This window comes from Canis lupus, chromosome 12 (genome assembly GCF_048164855.1).
Source record: "Canis lupus baileyi chromosome 12, mCanLup2.hap1, whole genome shotgun sequence".
NCBI lineage: Eukaryota > Metazoa > Chordata > Mammalia > Carnivora > Canidae > Canis > Canis lupus.
Window position 1 is genome coordinate 48,127,202 of NC_132849.1, and position 21,916 is coordinate 48,149,117.

At 36.6% G+C, this 21,916-nt stretch overlaps 1 long non-coding RNA gene across 1 annotated transcript; it reads left to right on the plus strand.

Moving 5' to 3' along the window:
• The first annotated feature begins 2,681 nt into the window (after positions 1-2,681).
• On the plus strand, positions 2,682-20,869 carry LOC140600726 (uncharacterized). Its single transcript, XR_012003887.1, has 5 exons — positions 2,682-3,034; positions 3,359-3,430; positions 3,742-3,814; positions 19,596-19,654; positions 20,567-20,869. It is a non-coding gene; the product is annotated as an uncharacterized lncRNA (long non-coding RNA).
• Positions 20,870-21,916: the final 1,047 nt, after the last annotated feature.

The window sequence follows — 21,916 nt, forward strand, 5'->3', positions numbered from 1 at the left end:
AAGATAACATTTAAGCCAAGACTTGACGGAGGTGAGGGGTTTAGCCCATGGACATTTTTGGGGAAAGAATATCAGAACAGAAGAAACTGCCACTGAAAAGGTAATCTATCTTTCTTTCTTTCTTTCTTTCTTTCTTTCTTTCTTTCTTTCTTTCTTCTTTCCTTCTCTTTCTTTCTAATGGTGTAACAGATTTTTATAATTGTGTGCCTGCCCCTATATCTCCCTCTGAGATTTCTCCAACATTTTGAAATATAAGTTAAATTAACAGGTTTTAAATGGTAGAGTCTGTCACGATTGATAGTAAAACCCCACAAGGATGAATACTACTGCCACAAATGAGGCTTAGTCCATTTGATGGTTACAGATTTGAACACATCAGAAGTCAGAAATTGTCACAGTTATTAACACATTCCAGCCTTAGGGAAAGAGGTTTCCATGCAGAGATCTGTTCAGGCTTGCCTCCCTTCAACTGCCTTGGGTAAAAGCCCTTTGGACCCCAGATACATAAGGGAACAGGGAGGTCAAAGGGCAGGTGGTGGGTCCCTGAGCCTGATTTATTCCTTTTACTACCCATGAGGTAGCCTGATCTCATTCTGGAGTCAGTTTTATAGTAAGAGGCAATACTGCCAGGGTTTCCCAAGAGGATTCAGTCACCCTCATGCTGTACATTGTTGTGTCTGTGTCTACTCTGCTTGCCATGTCTCTGAGTCCTGGCCTATGGTATGAGGGTGAGTGGGAGAAAAGGAGCTGCAGTTACAGCAATGAGCAAATACAATCTCTATTCAGAGTGAGTCAACAAAATACTATGGAAATAAGAATCAGTCATGTAAAGGTAGTCAACAACTGAAATTCCAAATTAAGATTCTAGAAGTCACTGATATAAGAGCTCAGAAAAGAAAGAAATCTTCATGGATCTAAGGCATCAAAGAGGGCTTCCTGGGGGAGGTGAGGACCTGAATAACACATGGAGAGTAAGGGGCTGTTGAAGGAAGATACTTCCAGGCTAGATTCAGTGACTGGCAGAGTAAGAACCTGCATGAGAATTAGAGGTTGGCAATGGAAGAAGCTATGAGATCATTTAAAAGCTTCCAAAGTGCCTAATAAGTCTCCTGGTCCCACTCTGCATCTGCTATGCAATGATTGTTGTAATAAGAATCATTAGCAACAAAAACTGAGGTGCAGTCTGGTAACAGAGATTGGAATTTGTCTTTAGAGCACCTGGTTAAATCCTGGAACCATCAATTCAATACCAGCTAACAGGACCAGGGATTCAGTTTTCTTACTTATAAAATTAGGACTACTCACAGAATTTTCAGTCTGTTGGAACAATTGTGGATTCCTTATAAAGTATTAATGAGGTACATATGCCTGCTCCTAAATTAGCACTATCTTGATTATGTCACATGGGTCATTGCCTTCCAGAAACTTCTAATTTAACCTTGAGATAGCTGATAATTTGATAAAGCAAATAGACAACAACAAAAATGTAAGTGAGGTCAAGTATTAAGCTAGAATGAGATCAGATTGAATTGACGAAACCTTATTTGCAAAGCATGGTAGGGCCTTTTGTCTATGGTACAGTTTCTAAACAGTTTTTGTGTTCTCCACAAGGGTACTTCAAGCTATCCTTCTGGTTTACTTAGAAGTCTGCTGCAGGAAAATAGATGTCTGTGGCTCACCTCTGCATGTCTTTTAGAAAGAAGGGAATAGTTAAGAGTTCCCATATAGTTAATAATCTAAATAAGGACATTTTTGAGAGTGAAAAATACTAGGAACTGGAATTATCCTAGAAAAACTGGGTTATTTGGTCACCCAGAGTACAGTTCCTTTGCTTTGATGAGTATAGTAATCTCAGGGGCTCTGAAATGCACCCCAGAATTACAGAGCATTGTGTTTATAGAATTGTTGCCACAGATCATAACTACCATTATTCTGGCTCTGATGAGGTCATCTCTGGGGAGAGACAGGAATGCATATGGCATATTCAAGGTTAGGGCTATAATCAATATCTCTCTACTGATTCTGCATGAACAGGCAAATATCCAAGGATTTCTAAGATAATCCTCTGGATGATTTATATTTTCAGTCTCTACTACATTTAGTTGCCAATCCTGTGTGTATATTGTGCTATGTAAAGACTTTCTGCTTTGTTGGCATCTAAACTGCCTTTGAATCTTGTGGGTTGCCACTTTCTTAATTTACCTCTCCATCCTGTTCATAGAATCAATGGGTCAGGTAAAAAAGGAAGGTGGATCTGTATCCATTTTAAAAGCAGAGAAGCTGGGGTTTCAAGTTCACACAAAGGTTCAGATTCTTGTTAACAGTCATGACTTCCAAATATTATCTCTCCCTCAAAGACTCCCTTGTCCAAGTATTGACTTGTTTTTTTGTGTGGACCTATTATACATTGGGTATGCCTTCCTTTTGGTAGTTAATGTTTGTTACTGTGAATTCTTCTAGATAATTAACCTCTAGAAAGCAGAGACTATCTGTAAATTAGCTCATATTAAATCATTCTGCATACTCCTGTTTTCTGTATTTGTTTAATGAGTGTGTCTCAACAAGCATTGTGCCTGGAATTACTTTAGTCTCATGGCTGGTGATAATACTCCAGGTTCTGAGGTCCCCTTGGAGATAAAGAACATCAAGAACCTGGTGCAAAACAGTAGATGTAGATTTAGATAGGAAGAGTTCCAAATGCTGATGCTGCTGAATCAATAATTAGCTGAAACCCGTAAGAATGGATAGATGTGTAGCATCTTCTCTCATAATGCCAATAAAAACCTCTGGCATGCAGGAAGCACTTAATCAGCTCTGCTCAATTAATTAATGGATACATTCTATAGTAAGAGAAGAGAACTGAAGTGTCGTGGAGTTTCAAGCCATCTCCACTGTATCCACTTATTGAGGTCAATTCTCTCCTCACTGGAAGACACTCTGATGAGGCAAGATGATGACCTGTCAGGGATGATGGGAGAAGGTGAAACCAGATGACAAATAAGGCTCCCTTGGGATGAGAAAATGTATGATTTAGGTACTATTTTTATTTTTTAAATTTCTGGCTTTTAAAATTTTGTCTTATGAAGACAACTAAAGTATCTTGACTCAGAGACATTTACCTGAGGGTTTTTCATTTTCAGTAATTTCCTAATTCATGTCATTGCTTATATTTTGCTGTCAAACCTGGACTGTGATCACTGAATAATGATGGTGGAGATAGATAGAGGAACATTGTTGGTGGAGGAAAGATGGATCTAAACTTTTTCTCTTCTGAGAAGTCTTTATCTTCCTCAACACTACCTTTTTGGGGTTAGTGGGAGGGGTATAATATTTTGATATTGCCAATTGTCTGTTCTAGATCGTTTGTCTGTTAGTGACAAATATAGAACAACCGTCTTAAATCAACAAAATTTGGTATGCCAGATAAGAGGTAAGATACATGATTTATCCCTTTCTATTTTACCCTTGTTAAACTATTGTGACTAATCTCAAAGTCTGAGGGCTAGTTTTCTTCAAAAGCCCAAAAGTAGCACAGTTGCTGAATGAGGGAGAAAAGAGAGAATCATGATGTAATACCCTACCATTCAAAACATTCTGCTTTCAGGAGCCTAGAACTGAGATGCGAGAGATGAAGTGTTTGACACTTCTCTCCAAGTTTACTCACATCATATGACTGCTATTATTGTTATTGTAATCATGTGCCAACATGATCCAGTGTTTTTTTCTCCTGCTCTACACTAGATAGTCATTGGACCTGAAGCTTCTGCCTCATTCTTTAAAACTGAAGATCATATCAAAATGTACAAAATCACAGGTATGTGAGGAGAAATATCTGAAGGCAATGTCTCTTATAAAATAATCATTTTCATAAACCTAACTTAATCATATCTGTAAAAGACTAGAACCCTGGATTCCTATTATAAATGTCAAATTATAAACATGTCATTGATTTAGAGTAGAGGCTGCAATGGAGATCCTGGAAGCAGCCTAAGAGCACCAGATAGTTGGTAGGGGTTTGGAGAAGGAAAGAAGGGCAGGTAGTAGCATAGAAAGTGTTTCTTTTTATCTAGGCCAAGTCTCTGTCATTTCCCCACCCAGGGTTTCACCACCACTTATAAAAGATTATTTCCCCATCAGGGAAGGGCAGAGATTTGTGGAGTTAGTAGCCACTTAGATAATAACTTCTTCATCATTTTTTTAAAGATTTTATTCATTTATTTGAGAAAGAAAAAAAAGGAGAGCACAGAGGGAGAGTGAGAGAAGCAGACTCCCCACTGAGCAGAGCCAGACATAGGGCTTGATCCCAGGACCCTAAGATTATAACCTGAGCCAAAGGCAGATGCTTAACCAAGTGAGCCACACAGGCATCCTGGATTAAAACTTCTTCTCTTCAGCTAAGTCAATATTCATTCTTCCAACCTCTGCAAAAATGCAGAAAGTTTTACACCTGGTTGCATTCTCTTTTATTAACTTTGTCTTCCTAAGATAATACAGGTTTTTAAATGTCTGTTGTAACTTTAATGGACTCACAGAGAGAAAGGAGATAAACAATGGTAAAATGAAAGTTATTATTTGGGCTTTCTTATTTTTAATATATCCTGCTTAGTGTTGAGGTAAACATTAACAAGTTAAAGCGTTTATATGGTGTTAGTGCATAGGAAATACTCTAATGATATCACCATCATTATTATTATCCTCCTTACTTGTATAGCCCTTCTATCATATATTCAATGTGTCTCTGATTTTTGCTCTGCCCTGTGGCCTCATACCTTTGTGCCCTGACATTATAGGCAGTTCATCTATTGGATCATAATACTTAGTTGTAAAGCCTAGCTTACACTTGGAATTTATGTCTTGGCTTTTCCCTTTTAAAACAATGACACCAGACAAGTCTTCTCCCTAATCATTGACAACTCTCCCAGGTTCCTAGAACCAATACCTGGAACCTGTGCACTGATTCCCACTGGCTTGGGAGTAAATGTCTTTTCCAAAGAAGCTAGCAATCCAGCATAAAGAAAGATAAGAACAAATAAGTAGCAATAAATCATACAATGCAAACTCTACAAAAAAAGCATGCACACATTATAGTGAAAATCCAAAGAAGGTAGCAATTAACTGCATGGAAATCTTAACCTAGAGAAGATTATTTCTTGAATTGCAAGTGTCTTCCCCCAAGATTATTCTTTGTCTTTCACCCCACAGTCTAATCTTTTTCTAAAGTCTCTCATTTTTTTTTTTCTGACATACTTTCTCTTACTGCCTACTTCTCCCCATTAACACTGTCCTTATCCCAGGCCTGACCTTCATCACATTCCTAGAGCATGATACTGTTTGCCAAATGGGACTGCTTATAACTATTTTCTCCTAGTCTAACATACCCTACATATTGCTATCAAGTTAAGCAACCTTCAATACTATTTAGATCATGATACCCTATGATTGGAAAGGTAGAATTTTTCCTGATTCTATTACCATGAAAGAGACTTCTAGTATGTTTCTAATATCTTCCTAACTTGCTCTCATTTGCTACTAAATGTTCATTCCTGTATTCATTTATTAATTCATTTGTTAAATCAGTTAGCAGTCAACATATATTTAATAGTTGCCTTCTACTCATGAAACCAGTGCCATAGCCAAATTTAGGCATTCAAGTTCATGCTGCTCCTTCCCTCCTTCCTCTTTCCCTTCTCTCCCTCCCTCTCTTTCTTATGTGTGCTTATTTTTCTCTCTTCCTCTATGTATATGTGTGTGTGTGTGTCTGTCTCTTTCTCTACCTCTGTGTAATGAGAATACTTCCTTTCCATTTTGCTGCCCACTTTGCCCAGACACATGGCATCCATACCTAGGTGTTCCCTGGTCTCTTCTGGCTGGCACAAAGGCAGTAAGCAGGTGGGTGTGTGAAATATGATGAGCCAAAAGATTCATTCCTTTATTTTCTTCTAACTGCTTCAGCCTTCATAAAATCCAGTTCTATAGGTTATTGATTTTCACAAAAAGAAGAAAAACGAGTGGGGGTGGAAAATTATGATGTTATGTCCTAAATGAATTTTTCAGAGAAAAAGAAGAAGAAGAAGAAAAACAACAACTATTCTCTGTCTTGGACAGTTGGTCAGAAATGAGGTTTGGGGTATGGAACAGGAAAGGCAGGAGTCCGTCTGTCCCCAGGGGAGAACAAGCATTGATCTCTTGGGTGATTGCCCTGACTACCTCTGAAGCTGAGAATTAGGTTCAATATGTTAGTGCTAACACTTAAGTCCTTTCAAATCTCCAGGGGCAGAATCTGCTTTCTCTCCCTCTACTTCATTTATGGTTAGGTGAAAACTGACTTAACTCTTTAGTTTCCAGGTATGCTCTTTATGCAGAAACTTAGGTGTCAGGAAATCCATGAAAGCTTTGATGGGAAGTTTTAATTATTGTTTCATGAGCAATATTGAAAACTGAGATAAATAAAGCCAAGTCTCTACCTCTGTAATAATTCACTTTCTAGCTAAAATAGCAGTAACAGACCCATTTCTTTTGCTCATCATCTATGAAGAACACTCAGCAGCACGGTGTTATAAAAAGCCATACATCAGAATCACTTAGGGAGATTTTTAAATGTGCATTTGCAGATGCAGCTTCAGACCTGCAATCTGAATCTCAAGTGTGAGGCCTGAGAATCTGTATTTTAGCTTTCTTATAGTTTACATTAATTGGCTCCTAGATATAAAACAACAAAGGCAATGAAGGCAGGGGCGGGACACCAAACTCCATGGAGAAAACTGCTACAGATCAAAAATTTAAAGCTGCTTTGCCTAATTTCATGAATATAGCACCAAAGAAAGAGCATAATAAGAGGAAAATGTTCAACTGCAGACTTCTAGCAACATAAAGATGTCCCCCAAAAGCATATTTAACGATCTATTGATCAGTGTTATGAGATCTAGGGTCAGGCAAGGGGTAAGGAAGAGGTGGAAAACAGTCCTGTGGAAAAATTCCTCAATGTCTCTCAGTAGTCAGCAGGGAAGGCTTGAGAAGAAGCATACCTACCAGCTATTTCTATCACCTAAAATGCAACTTGTTCTCTTAGAAGAAAATCTGGTGAGGGAGTGCATTGAACAGAGATTTTGTAAGCTAAAGGACTTTGATTTGAGCCACACGAAGCTAGTACATACAGGAACCTGGGTAATATGTGCCCTTGAGGCAAAAGATAAATCAGATTTGGCCTGAGGACGTTTGGAACAACAAGGTCATATAGAGGCTGATAAATACACCAAATTGTTCCCCTCCAGCTTTCTGAACAGGATGTTCCAGCAAAAGCCAGAGTTACTCAAGAAAGAATAATTTCAAGAGAAATAATTAGAAATAAGCCAAGAGGAAACCTATGAACGAAAACCAGTAAGCCATATTTTAGCCAAGTTAATGAGTTCCAAGGGAAAAAGAAGAATCACAAGCCACTGACACTGTGATGGGTGGGGTGGGAACATCTGATTTCTGTATAGAGAGCAAAGAGGTCAAAAGAAAAAGTCTTCAGCCTCCATATCCATAAAAGGAGAATTCATTTATTCACTCATTAATTTATTCAACTACTATCAATTGAATATATACTATGTGCCAGTCACTATTGGAGGATTTGGGGATATAGTGCTTCACAACAGAGATATGTCCCAGCTCTCAGAGAGCCAATATTCTAATGGAGGAAAGAAACAATACAAAAAATAAACAAGAAAAAGTGTTTTGGAGTCAAAATAACCTGGTTTCAAAGCTCAGCTCTGCTACTCACCATCTGTATTGTACTTAACTTTGTTGTGACTATTTTCTTCTCTGCAAAATTGATAGGAATGCCATCCTTGAAAGGTTTTAATGAGGATAAGAGAAAATTTGCGCTGCTGACTAGTATCTGGAATATAATAAGCATTTTATAAATGTGTTGGATGAAAAATTGGCAACATGTAGGAACCAGTTAAAAGAGAGAGAATGAAATTCAAAGCACAGTAGAAGAATGTACTCTTAAGGAAGTAAAAAAAAAAACTGACTGATGCACATACACACACACACACACACACACCTCTATATACACATAAATATGAATTAATATATCTATGTCTATAGGAAAGGCAGAGAGCCACAAAGGGACAGAGAGAGGCAGAGAAAGAAGATATATGGTTGAAGATATAGGTGAGGTGATTTGGTGAGTTTGGAACAGAGAGATGAGGAACTGGTGGTTTCCATTTCATCCATAATATGGAAGGTGAGGAAGGAAGAGCTAAATGTTTAAGGAGGGTAATTATGTTGAGGAGAATAGTTGTGTAAAAGAATTCATGACAAAATGGCATAGTGAGTTGAACAGAGTTTCACTTTTGCAGGCTCGGAATCCTAATTTCATCATATGGGAAGAATTCTATCTTTCAAAGATATCTATAAGAAGTTGTTGGAGACATAGGTACCTATCAATATGTACCAAGAAATCAGATGGTCACAGAAAAGTCAGAACTCATGGGCATAACCAATCTTTTACAATCTGAAGGCCTATGTGGGAAGCCAGATGGCGATCATGGAACTATCATAGTGTCTTACAGAATCTCAGAACACATCTGGCTAAGGTAGCTCAAGGAACACTCTTTGCACTTTTAGAGAAGGTTTTGTCAGTGGGACTAGAGCATTCTCTCCTCCACCTCATCTAAATGAATACTAGCAACATTGATTTCTCTGACTGTCCTGCTAAGCTTTCATGGAACCAACACTCGTTCTGGCCAACATAATCTTTCCTAGATATGTTAATACATTCAGTTAGTCTCATAATACCATTCAATTGACCTGGAAACCTTTCATTTTCTTTAAAGTAGCTTTGTGTAACTTTATTTTCTTATTTATCTATTGATTTATTAACTTAGAATCAAGTACTACAGGAAGAGTTTTACTGTTTTCTAAAGTAATGGGATGACAGAGCCCCCACTTTTTTTGAACCCCAGGAAGAAGATAGATTCTTCATTCACTAAGGAGTGCCATCAGGGAGAATTTCTAGGTCACATGATTAATAATTAGAAAAAATAAAAAGTGGGCACAGAATCTTCCAGAAAGTCTGTAATGTCTTACTGTTTGGAATCCTAAATTGAAGTAAGCTACGGGAAAGCCAATGGCAGGTTAAGGCTGTATTCATTCAGAAAGACTCACTCTCCTGTTTACTGTGGTTAAGATTTAGCCTGTTAACCTAAAAAGGCTCCTCCCACCACCCACCAATCTGTATTGTGGTATCCTTTATAATTTGCTCTTTAGTAATAATTCTAAGGTTTTCCTGATAGCATGACTAAGGGCTTTTTCCATCCAAGATTTGAGGGTAGGATTTTTGGTTCCCAAGATGCACCAATTTCACAGTCCCTGTCATTTCCCTATTTGTGAACTTTCATTCTTCCTTACTTTTCAGTTCATAGTGTAATGAATAATCTATGTGGCTTATCACCACAGTGATGCACAAGAGTGCAATTGGGAATAATCAGTGCTAAGTACCCTAATGGAGAGGTGAACTCACTCTACAGAATTCTAGGTACCAGTAAATGTTCAATCATACCAAAACCCATAAATATGTCCACAAAAGAGAATAGAATCCAGAGGGGTCTCTCCATTACAACTTCAGAAGGTCATTATAGATCCTGGTTCCTTAGAGAGCTATGCTCCAATTTAGGAAGAATTACCTTAAATTTCCAGAGAAGCTACTTTTCTATTTGAAATCATATGTCCCCGATGTGGCTAATAATTGTGTGTATAATTAGAAAAGAAGCTCTGACTCCCAACTAGATCCTTCCCAGACATTGACTCTTAGTAACATATGCTATTTGCATGATGATGGCTCACATCATGAGATTTATTTTTTTTTAAAGATTTTATTTATTTGTTCATGAGAGACACAGAGAGAGGGGCAGAGACACAGGCAGAGGGAGAAGCAGGCTCCATGCAGGAAGCCTGATGTGGGACTTGATCCCAGGATTCTGGGATCATGCCCTGAGCTGAAGGCAGACTCTCAACTGCTGAGCCACCCAGGCATCCCTCTCACTTTCCTTTCTTTCTTTCTTTCTTTCTTTCTTTCTTTCTTTCTTTCTTTCTTTCTTTCTTTCTTTCTTTCGACTTCTTTCTCTCTTTCTTTCCTTCTTTTCTTCTCATGCAAATCCCTCCTTCCTGTTCTTTCTCCTCTATGAAGTGCTTCCTTTTTTATCCATCATGGCTCATGGGTAAAGTGAGTATAAGGGAGACTGATTCATGTGTTAGGATGATGAGTTCCCACTGATTCTCATTAGAGAGCTGCTAATCAATCAAAACCAAACCTTTGTTAGGGTTTACTGCATTAAGGGAAAACATCTTGACAGAGCCTCAGTAGTGCCTGAACTGAGGAGCCAGAATTTGAGTATTTACAAGGATTTGGGGTCTGAGTTTAAGTGGTTAAAGGCAGATCTTAAAAGGTAGGAATTGACAGGGATTGGGTATACTTTGTAATGTAATTGGTTAGAATGGTAGACATAGCAGAGTGAAAGTCTTGAAGTGAGTCTTGATATGTAAACTGTGGTTAATAAGTAAGCTGTTACCTAGGTGTCTCTTATAAACTGACCTGTGGAAGTTCCTGAAGCAAGGTGTGAAATTATTTATCAGATTATAGCTTATGTTTTCTGGGCAAAGCTTTCTTGGAACAAATGACCAAATTATTTTTAGATCAGAGGCCTATACTCTTATCTAAGTTATTGTAACACAGATGGCCTCAATTCTAATGAACTAGTTGACAAGACAAGATATCACTGACGACACATGATGAGTCTTTGAGGGTTGGATATAACTCACCAGTGCAGAAGGAAACATCTTTCAAAAAAGGTGACAATAAATCCTAATGCACTTTAGCTAGGACTTAGAGAATGGATAGGATGTGTTTAGAGGAAAGGGTGGAGTATTTCACCTGGGGTTAATGATATCAGGAAATATATGGAGGTGACAATTATGTTCATGCATTCATGGAATTCTGATGTGATGTATCTGTATGAAGCAGAGGTTAAATTTGGAGAGCTATGCTAAATAAAGTCGAGTCATGATAACTCATATTATGAAAGGCCCAGAATTCTAGATAAGTTGGTTTGAATTGGTTAAGGTTATCATGGAGGAATATGTGTCATGGGCTTCCCTGTAGTCTTTTTGGCCATTTGAGACCACGTGGTAACTTTAAAGAGAAGGCCAATCTGTTGACAATTATTGAAGATTTTGCTATCCACATGAGACCAATGAATCCAGTAAGAAATAGACAACAGAACACCTCAAACTTCCTTCAAACATGTATTTATTTATAATTTACATAATTCCCACAATACAAAATCATCATTTTAATGATTTTAAGATATATAATTCAGTGGCATTTATTATACTTATGTTGTAAAACTATCATGTCTAGTTTCAAAATATTTTATCACCTCAAAAGGAAACTCTTTTCCCAATCCCCCCCTTTCCTTAGCTCTTGGAAACCACTAATCTGCTTTCTCTCTCTATGGACTTGCGTAGTCTGAAAATTGCATATAAATGGTATCATACAATATGTGACCTTTTGTGTCTTCTTTTCCCCCTTTAGCATATTTTCAGGTTTCATCTATATCATTATATGTATCAGCACTGCATTCTCTTTCAGAAATGAATAGTATTCCATTGTATGGATATACCACTTTTGTTTATCCATTCATCAGCTGATAGACACTTGATTGCTTCCAGTTTTTGCTATCGTGAATATTGCTGACATGAAAACTTGTGAAAATGTATACTTTTCTCCAAGTATTCTACAGTTTATGAAAGCTGCACTCCTTCATAATTTTAGGATATTTCTAACCTAACATGATAGCCATCTACATCATTTAACAAAGACCCTGAATGCATATGGTATCAGGATATACATAAAAAGAATTAAGACACATTTGCCAAATTAACCTTGGTTCTAGTAGATCATCTCCTGTTTTTCCCTTGAAAGTTCTTGGAATCTTTTTATTATTAATATCTACTCTAAAGCACTAAATAATCTAGACATATTAATGCTTGATGATTTCTTAGCCATAGAAGGCTGTCAAACTTACAAAAATCTTACATGTCAAGGGAGAAGATGAAAAAAACAGGGGTTCCCTGGGTATCTCATCGGTTTAGCACCTGCCTTCAGCTCAGGATGTGATCCTGGAGTCCTGGGATCAAGTCCCACATCGGGCTCCTTGCATGGTGTTTGCTTCTCCCTCTGGCTTGTTCTCTCTCTCTCTCTCTGTCTCTCTGTCTCTCTGTCTCTCTCTGTGTCTCATGAATAAATAAATAAAATCTTAAAAAAAGAAAAAAATAAATAGTATAATTAATGGATTATCAAAAGGTGACCCTGTTAACTAGCTAACTAATGGCAAGTTAAAGTTTACACTTACATTACAGAATGGTGCAAAGTTGTGATTTGCCTCATCTGGGAAGTTCTGACTCTGGAACAATGATGGTGAATGGGAGTGTCTAAGAGAAAATGATCTGAATCTATTCTGAGAGAACTGTTGGAGCTGATGGAAGATTTGGAGTATGAGAGCAATATGATAAGAATGATATTTTGATATCATTGAATGATATTTTGAAAGATGACTGATGTGCAACAGGATGGATTCATGAGTCAATTCTTAAAAAGTGTTTAAAAGACTACCTGGCATGGGGCTCCTGAGTAGCTCATTTTGAGCATCTGACTCTTGATTTCAACTCAGGTCATGATCTCAGGGTCATGAAATAAGAGTCCCATGTTGGCTTCCCACTCAGCAAGGAGTCTGCTTGAGATTCTCTCTCTTTCCCTATCCCTACCACCCTCATACTCTGTCTCTCTAAAGTAAATAAATCTTAAAAAAAAAAAAAGACTACCTGGCAGACAGCATTAATAATAGAAATAACAATAACAATAATAATAATATTGATAATTTGGAGAAAGAGGACAGACGAGGCAGGGAGAACAGTCAGGATGTCATGAAATAACACAAAGGCACTGATGCTTGTCCAAGGGTGTAGGTAACGAGGAAAAGTCAACCCAGTGCTAAAGCAAGATAAATTAGAAAGTCAGATAAAACACTGTGCCACTTTTTCTTTGCTTACCACAGCATTTATTAGCCATAGGCCTGGTTATTCAACATGTGACACAGCAGGAGCAATTGTTTCATCTGGAAGCTTATCAGAAATGCAGATTCTCAGGCTCCACCCCAGTTGTTCTGAATCTGAATCTGCATTTTAATAACTTACCTAGATGATTCTGTGCCTCTGATTAATGAAGGAAAATTCAAGTGTTTCCTGGGTGCAAAACGTATTTTCATTTATAAAAAGTTCATGGTCTTTATTTGTTTGCCCTCTTTGATGCCTATGTCCACAACCACTGACATTTCCCAACGTCAGAAAAGATAACCTCTTCACTCCTTCTTTTAATATGAGTATTTAAAAGACAAATTACAACCCTACTTAATACCCTTCAAATTCTAAACTTCTTGTACTTATTTACTCATTTATTCTATTAGTTTAATCAGAACAGTTTCCGTACAGATCTGTTGTTCAATGCTTTTACTCTTAAGACATTTTGAGAATTTGATAAAGTCTATGGAATTCCTTCACAGAAAAATGTACATAAATACATGCAAGGATTCTTTCCCCACACAACTTATTTTTGCATTGTAAATGTATTTCCTTCACATGTATTGACTATAAAAATCTTCATAAATATTATACCTCTTGTTTTTCATGCAAAAATAAATATCTTCTTCTTGGAAAAGGGCAAATAAACCCAAACCATACAAAATAAACAGAATATAAAACACTTTATAACTGAAAAGTAAATTCCAATGAGATGCCAACTTTGACATTCAACTGATTCTAACTTTCTGTTTTGAATCCAACAAGTGCCGAAAGCTCTTGACTTACAAAGGTAAGGATAAGCAGAGAGTATCAGAGTTCCCATGGCTCACATTGCAGATGAAAGTAGGCTGTCTTCAAGTAATAAGAGAATTCTTTAAAACCCTTCATGTTGAATCTATGTCCCAGTATTTTCTTTTCTTTGTCCTCAAGTCAACAGGACAATCTTAGGCAAAGCCTGAAACACTGATGTTATCTAAATAAGTGTGAGACAGGTTATGAATTTATTACTTCTCTGAATCTACCTAACTTTTAAAATTATTGAAAAGAACCAACCTCCAAAAGAAATTCTGTAGTTTCTTTGAAGGTATAACTGACTTCCAATTGCTGAAAAGCACACACACACACACACACACACACACACACACACACACACTTCTCTCATCTTGGCTATAGCCAATGAGCCAATGGAAGTGCTTCTTTTATAGCAGCACAATCTTTCCTTCCAGAGTGGAAACTTACTTTAACCAAGAAAGATTATAGTTTTGTTTTGGATTTTATTCTCCATACCCCTACACCAGTGGGAGTCATAACAATGATTTCTAGGTTATATATTAAAATATTTGTTTTATTGATAAGGTTAAATACATGCAGCACATAAGTGAATGATTAAAGAAATTCTTCCCAAATTGCCTTTAGAGGCAGTTAGAGGATTTTTTTTGGAGGCAATTATAGACAGATTTGTTTTTCTCTCTTTCTCTCTCACCAAAATGAAAAGAAAGAGGGAGGGAGAAAGAAAGAAAGAAAAATGAAGTTCATTCAAGTTTTAAGAATTCCCCAGTAAGCCAAATGATTTCTGTATGATACTAATATTCACATTTTACTCTAATTTCTTGAAAATTGTCTTAAATAGTAACGTTTCAAAGTCAGGCTGATAAAGATAACAGTTTGCATGACAATAAGCCAAGATTTCTTTAAATTAAATTATGTGACTCTAGAAAGCAATGAATAACAGTAACTTTCCTTCAGCAAAACACCAAAATCATGTATGTTGTACTCACATATTACCGTCTTTCCTAAAAACACATGGCCATCTAGAGTATCTTGGCCTGATTCGAAAGAATCCGCTTGGAAGGAAGAAATGCCACATGGTATTTCATTGGCTGATAGAGGAAGTCAGGAAGTCTCTTCTTTCTTAACTCAGAGATAAGGGCCTCCTTCAGCACATGTGAGTTATCACATCCCTCATAACTCCCTCTGTCTCCTCCCATTCACCCCATTTCCAAACCCTGCCCTTGTAGAATGAATGAAGAAAAAGCCTTTCATGCTCTTTTGTTTGGTTCCTTTATCTCACACTTTAATAATTCAAATTTGACCTTGAGATTCAAAGAAATAAATTACTTAAAGTTTACATATAGGTGGGGCTGGGTCTCATCCAAATAATCATATAAGAGGCACACTAAAGCAACTTTGTGAGACAAAGGAAGGAAAGACAAAGGAAGGTCACATGGAACTGTCATTGACCACCTAAAAAAAACCTAGAGAGAGAAAGTGGAAGGTATGAGACTTCTTCTCTGTTGAGTTCTTGATATCCTTATAATAATAGCAGCTGCTCTGACCTATTCCTTGTGGAGTAATAAGACTTTATATTCATGGAATTCTCCTTGTCAAAGAAACCTTTTCCTTGCTATCAGCCACTTTGAATCTCTAATGTGGTTACTAATAGAAAGTCATCCATGATTTATTGAGTCTATTTAATTGATTTTATTTTAGTGTATGATTTTTGAGTGATTATCGTATGCCAGATGCTGCATGAGTCAAGGAACAAACATTCAAAAATTTTTGACATAGGTTCAATGTTATCCCCATTTCATAAATGAAGAAACTGAAGGTCAGAAAAATTAAGTAGTGTGCAGGCAGAGCTAGGATTGTGTTTTAGATTTATTTTACTTCATAATCATCAGTCCTAACTGCTGTACTTCACTACCTCCCATGAAAACATGTGTTCATCTGGCAGACAAAATTCAGGAGCTAGTTGCATGCACCAGAGAAATCCGTGAAACTCATTCAATATGTTTTTGAAAAAAAAAATCTCTACAGTCGTCCCAAATGTATGCTCTCCCTAAGATATTCTTGGACTTTTAAATATTGTTTAAAACTTGAACAAACATGCAGATGTTCATGGTAGAGTTGCCCATGTGAGAAGCCACTAAGTCACACATCATTGCCTATAATTTAAAATATCTGTGCTTGTGACTTCCAGTTTAGAGTTAACACCGTTTGTTTTTCATGTACACGATATGTTATTATGTATGACTCTTCCCTCCTGGTTGATAATCGAAGAAACCTCTCAGTAAGCCTCACTTTTAGCTGCTCTGGTGGTAAGGGTGACTTAAGAGATCCTCCAGAGCACTTTCCCCCAAACTGAATGTCATGAATGCCATATAGTCTATATTGTAAGCCAAACGCATGCTCCATGTGTGATGCCAATTTATCCAGCTTTGGGGGTTGAAGTAGTATTAGGCAAAAATAATTTTATGTGCATTGCTACTAAGTGCTCTCTACATATTTAAAAACAGCAATTGTAAGAACCAAAATACCACTACCCTGATGTCTTCACAAAAGAGTCCAGGCTCTGTGTGGGCTTCTGCTCTGTAAGACTGGTAATCCCAATAATGCCCTATTACTGTTCAATGGGCAGAAATCAGACAGTCTGAAAGTAATTTTAGTAAATGAATCTTCTCATACAGAGGGAAATCCCTCCCCTCCTATAGCATAAATATTTCATTAAGGGACATGTCTTCTGCCTTCCCAACAAGGAGACTCAGGTAGTACAATTTCCTGGAGTACACATTTGATATGTTTCTTTTCTAACCTAAATCATAGAAACTTGCCTTGATGAAGGAAGTTTTTTTTTTTCTTTTTTTCTCCAAAGGGTTTGCCTGTCAAAACTGTTTTACCACTTTATAATTTTTCATTGCTTCAATAAGTTCCTCATGCCCCCTAGGGAAAGTCCAGCCAAGCTTGTTTGCTGACGTCAGAGACTTCAATACAAATGTTCCTTTTTGTCCGCAGGAAAAATAATGGACGTGGGGAGCCACAGCTACATCCAGGCATTAAGTCTGTTTACCAAAGACGGTCATTATTCTGTAATTCTCTCTGCTAATTTTGTGTGGGAACAAAGCCTTTTGGCTCCCTGATGCTAATGAGCTTAGGGCATTTCTCTTGTTTCAGTTCCAAGGCAGGGATTTTTCTTATTTTCCTTTCCTGTCACCTTCAGGTGAGCTAATCAGCAATGAGCAGCCACTGCTTTTGGAGCCGGAGATTTTCCAGCTTCCCTCCTTCATACTTCCATCTTTAGCCAGGTCCCTTTTCTTTCCCAAGTCATTTTTGGCTCATATATCCTTTATGTTTGGCCTCCCATGTGGATGCCTGATAGCTTTCCTCCTGGAAACTGCTCTGTGGGGATTTCTTTTTGTTTTCTGAACATGACTTTTAATTACACTTGGATTATTTGGCCATCAGCTGCTATGTAAAGCCTGAGTTAGTGCCATCTAACAGCATTAGGGTAGAGAATGGCTACTAGCCAGAAAGGTGGCCTTTGCTCTTTATTCTGAAATGGGCCATCTGTGGAAGAACAGGGGCTATGGAGATATTCCCTTATATACTTGATCCAAGCTCTGCACGTAGCTTATGAGTCGTACCTGATAGGCTTGGCAAGGAAAGACTTTAGCATATTAAAATTCTTTACTATGTTCTCACTCCTCACTATACTATCTACAGTTTTTAAATACCTCAATGGGAAATATGGAGCTGTGGTTACAATTGGCATCTTATATTCTGGATACATATTTGATTAATGGAGAAATTGTGCTTTATTCATTGATGTCTGGGTATGGTATGGCCTTAAATGAGTCTCCCTAATTGATTATATGAGTTCATTGATTGTGTGCAGTGGGATCTTGTCTCAATCATCTTAGAAGAGTCTTTGAATTTTCATTTCTTCTTAAAGTTCTTACATTCTAGCACACTAGCTTGATAACAATAGACCTTTAGAAGAAGTTTGCTAACAAATCAGTGATAAAGCTCATTAATAGTAATGCAAGGCTAAGAATGTTTGTAGGAAGCTCACTTTTAAAGATCACAGTCTTCAGAAGATAATTCTTTTTAAAAATGAATGATATAGTCTAGAAACATTTATAATAACTTTTTCACTTTATCTCTCATTTGGAAAAACTAAAAATAGTCTTGTTCCTTGGTGGAGAATTACAAAGGAAATTATCAAATGATCAAAACCTGCTATTTCATGTAACTTTTAAAATTATGGTCAAAACATCTTATTTGACAAGACATATTTTGGTGTTTGTTTGTTGCTGTTGTTGTTTTGAAGTACCTTTCCATCATTTAGAACCAGGTCTTAGTGCATCATTTACTTGTTTTATAGAAACATTTACTTCTAGTTCCTATTAAAATAAATTGTAGAAGAGGAAAAATATATGCAAATGTAGCCAGATTTTTAAAATCCCTTAGCATGCATTTTGTAAATTTATCATAAATTCTTATCCATTCAATTGTATAAGATGACAATTTATTTCCCTGGTAGTTCAAAAGATACGTCAGGTCCCCTTAGGAAATCCATACTCACCAAACAAAAGCAGTACAGTGTCACAATCCTGGAATAGATAGCACAGATAACAAGGAGAGGTAAAGGCAAACACATTTCTTTGATTTCCCTGTGGACACTTCTGGTCATGGTATTTAAAAGGAGCAGCCCAATGGAAAATGTTTTTCTTGCAAAACTCAAATATCTAATACTAACATTTACCTGGACCTGGATTCACCTTTGCAAGCTGTAACTGACTGATCTCATAAACTTGAAACATACCCAGTAAGTTCAAGGTGACATCTGTCTGCACACTCCTTCTCTCTCTGTCTCTCTAGGTAGTCTGTGTCAAGATCTTTTGTTATGTGGAAACTAACATGCCAAAGAAGCCAAGAGAATTGTTCATGTAGCACTAGTATTTTGGCTAGAACAGAAAAGAAGCTTTAGATTGAATTTTTAAAATATTCATTTGATCACTGGCATTAATGCAACTAAAATGGAGACTAAACTTGTCATTATAACTCTTTCTTGTACAATGAGCTAAGCTGTTCTTTTTTTTGCTAGATCATTTCACAAACTAGTATTGGCTTCCCACCATGTATTAGGAGCTGGTTGAAAAAAAAAACTAGATAAAATATATTCTCTGCTCTCAAGGTGTACACTGTCTGATGAGGGGGACAAACAAATATTTCCAAAACATTGTGGAAATGAATAGATAGCTCTATGTTGAAAGCACCACGGGAATGGAGAGAATAGAAGAAATGCAATGAAACTAGATGTCAGTATCAATCAAGACTGATTTTCTAATTATTTTCTAGGAAATAAATGCTCATTTTAACTTCAAAGAATAAGGAGGAATAAGTCATGTTCAGTTTGCTTATATGCAGTAGGTATGGGAATGGTCAAAGAAGCAGAGAAAAGATCAGGAGAAAAGAGACAAAACCTAAAATGACATGATGTATTAAGCAGCAAACAAAAAGATTGGTGTTGCTGGAGTATAAACTATATAATAGTAAGTTCTGAACATGTTGCTAGATAGATAAAACCAGCAATAGAGAGTTTTGTATATATAAACACTGTAAATATTATCCTGAAGGTTACAGTAAGGAAAAACCTTCAAATAAGGAATTGAGTCATCAAATTTGTGTTTTAGGATTAATTCTTCAGTGGTTATGTGGAGAGTGGTTGGGGGATGCAAGAAGATCAAATCAGGTAAGGACACTTAGGAGGTCCCAAATCCAGGCATGATGAAGAGGGTGTACCTAAACTAGAGAAAAGGTAGAGAGATGAAGAGAGGAAATGAAGAGCTATTTAGAAACCAAAACCAACAGAAAATAGTACTTTGATAAAGGTATAAAAGAGAAGCCAGAGGGAAGTTTTGATCTTATGTGTTTAGCTTGAGGACTGAATAGATAGATCTCAGTGATACAAATAGAGCATCAACAGTTTGCTAACGTCAGGTGCCTCAGTTTTATACCTCTGCTGAAATAACTGGCATTTAGTAGATGAAATACTTTCTCAAAAGGTGATAGTTGAGTGAGGCCTTCAAAGGTGAATATTGTTTTAATTGATGGAGACCAGAAATTATTTAGACTAGTGGAATTAAACCAGGTAAACTGGAGATTAGAACCTAATCTCCATTCAATTGTATAAGATGACTACTGAGTAGTAATGATGAGAGAAGACAGCAGTGCTGATCTTGAAGAAAGACCCATATAATGGCAAGCGATTTATAATCTATAAGTAAGAAAGTGGTTGTTTATTTAGGTTTCCATTATTTTTCCTAATCAATAGGGGCAAGATATCATGAAAGAAGTAGTTTAGGGAAGCTATCTTGTGCAATATCTAAGATGAGAGGACAGAGGCTGCTGTCAAGCAATAAAAATATGATACATTGAGATAGTGGGACAAGGGGGGCTTAGTTTTGGGGGGTGGTAATAGAAATGATGGGCAGGCAGAGCTGGTGGTTGAATAGAATTGGTTTCTTTGAGAGAGGAAGTCGAAGAGAGAGAGAGAGCGAGAGCGAGAGCTATTTCTTCTATTTTGGTAGTATTGTGCAAGCTTTTAGCAATCCCATCATAAGGCCCAAGGGTGAACCATATGTTAACTACATTTCCACAACAGAAACATCAATTGCTCTCTGGCAGTGAAGACTGGCTACTCAGATTTGTAAGATGCTTGAACACCCGTAACAGGACATCACCTGGAAGACACAGAGCTAGCCAAAAATACCTTTCTATGCCAGTTTCATCTTTTTATTCTAGTTTTCTTAATTGTGAAAACAATACTATAATATCAATAAGGGGGATTTTGAAGAAGAAAAACAATTCCTTTAAAATTTTATTTCCCTTATAAAAATTATCTTTCACATTATCTTCCAGTTAATTTTTCTGTCCAAATACTTTTTTGTGAAGTTCTATATGTATTACACACACAATTCTTTTGTTCCCTTTTCCACTGATACATGTATTCTACATATTGCCGTTTCTATCACCTGCATACCATGAATCACTTCTACATTGTAATGCTTATAGCCATTCTTTCTGAATGAAGATATTCTGAAAAATATTTCAGTTGTATACTGAAATGCCTACATCATGAGCTATTAAATGTATAATAGTAAACATCTTTATAAGCTTGTAGCTCCCCTTTTTTTTATTTTTAGGACATTTGTCCAATAGGAATAAAATGTAAAACACAAAGGCAAGCCGCACACACAACTTTAAATTTCCTAATAGCCACATTAAAAAGGTAAAAAGAGACAGGGGATATTAAATCTAATAATATATTTTATTTGAACCAATATCTTAAAAATATTTCATTTCCACATATGTCTAAATTAAAATTACTAAGATTATCTCCTATATTCTGTTTTTTTAAAAATTGTCTACAAAATCCAGTGTGTATTTTATTTCTATACGATAGCACATCTCAGTCTGACTAGCCAAATATCAGGCACTCATTGTGGTTTATGGCTACTGTGTCGAACAGCATGTTTTTAACATGTACCCTAAAGAGAATTTCATAGTCATAGAACCAAAGGTTCAAAAAGTTGAACTAAAATAAGACTTTTGCTTCATATAGTTATTCATTTTTTCCTAGTAAATCTATAAACTTAAGCATTATGTTTATTTTAATTGGCTAACTCAATATTTCCTATATATTGATCCTGAGCCAGATGTTACAGAAAAAGTCCTAGAGAAGAAAATGTTGCCATTCAACTCCAATATGAAATCATACAGAAAGGAAGGTTGAGATGCCACAGCTTTACTTCAGAACCAAACACAACCAAGTGTTATGTTGTAAAAGTAAAATAAACATATAAATACACTTGCAAATTTTAAAATTTGGCCACATAAACAAACTGACTCAAGAAATACATTCAGCATTGTTTAAAGTTCCTTATAAAAATCTATCCTCCTAATAATTATATGCCATTATCATAATAAAAAAAATAACCTAAGTCTACACAAA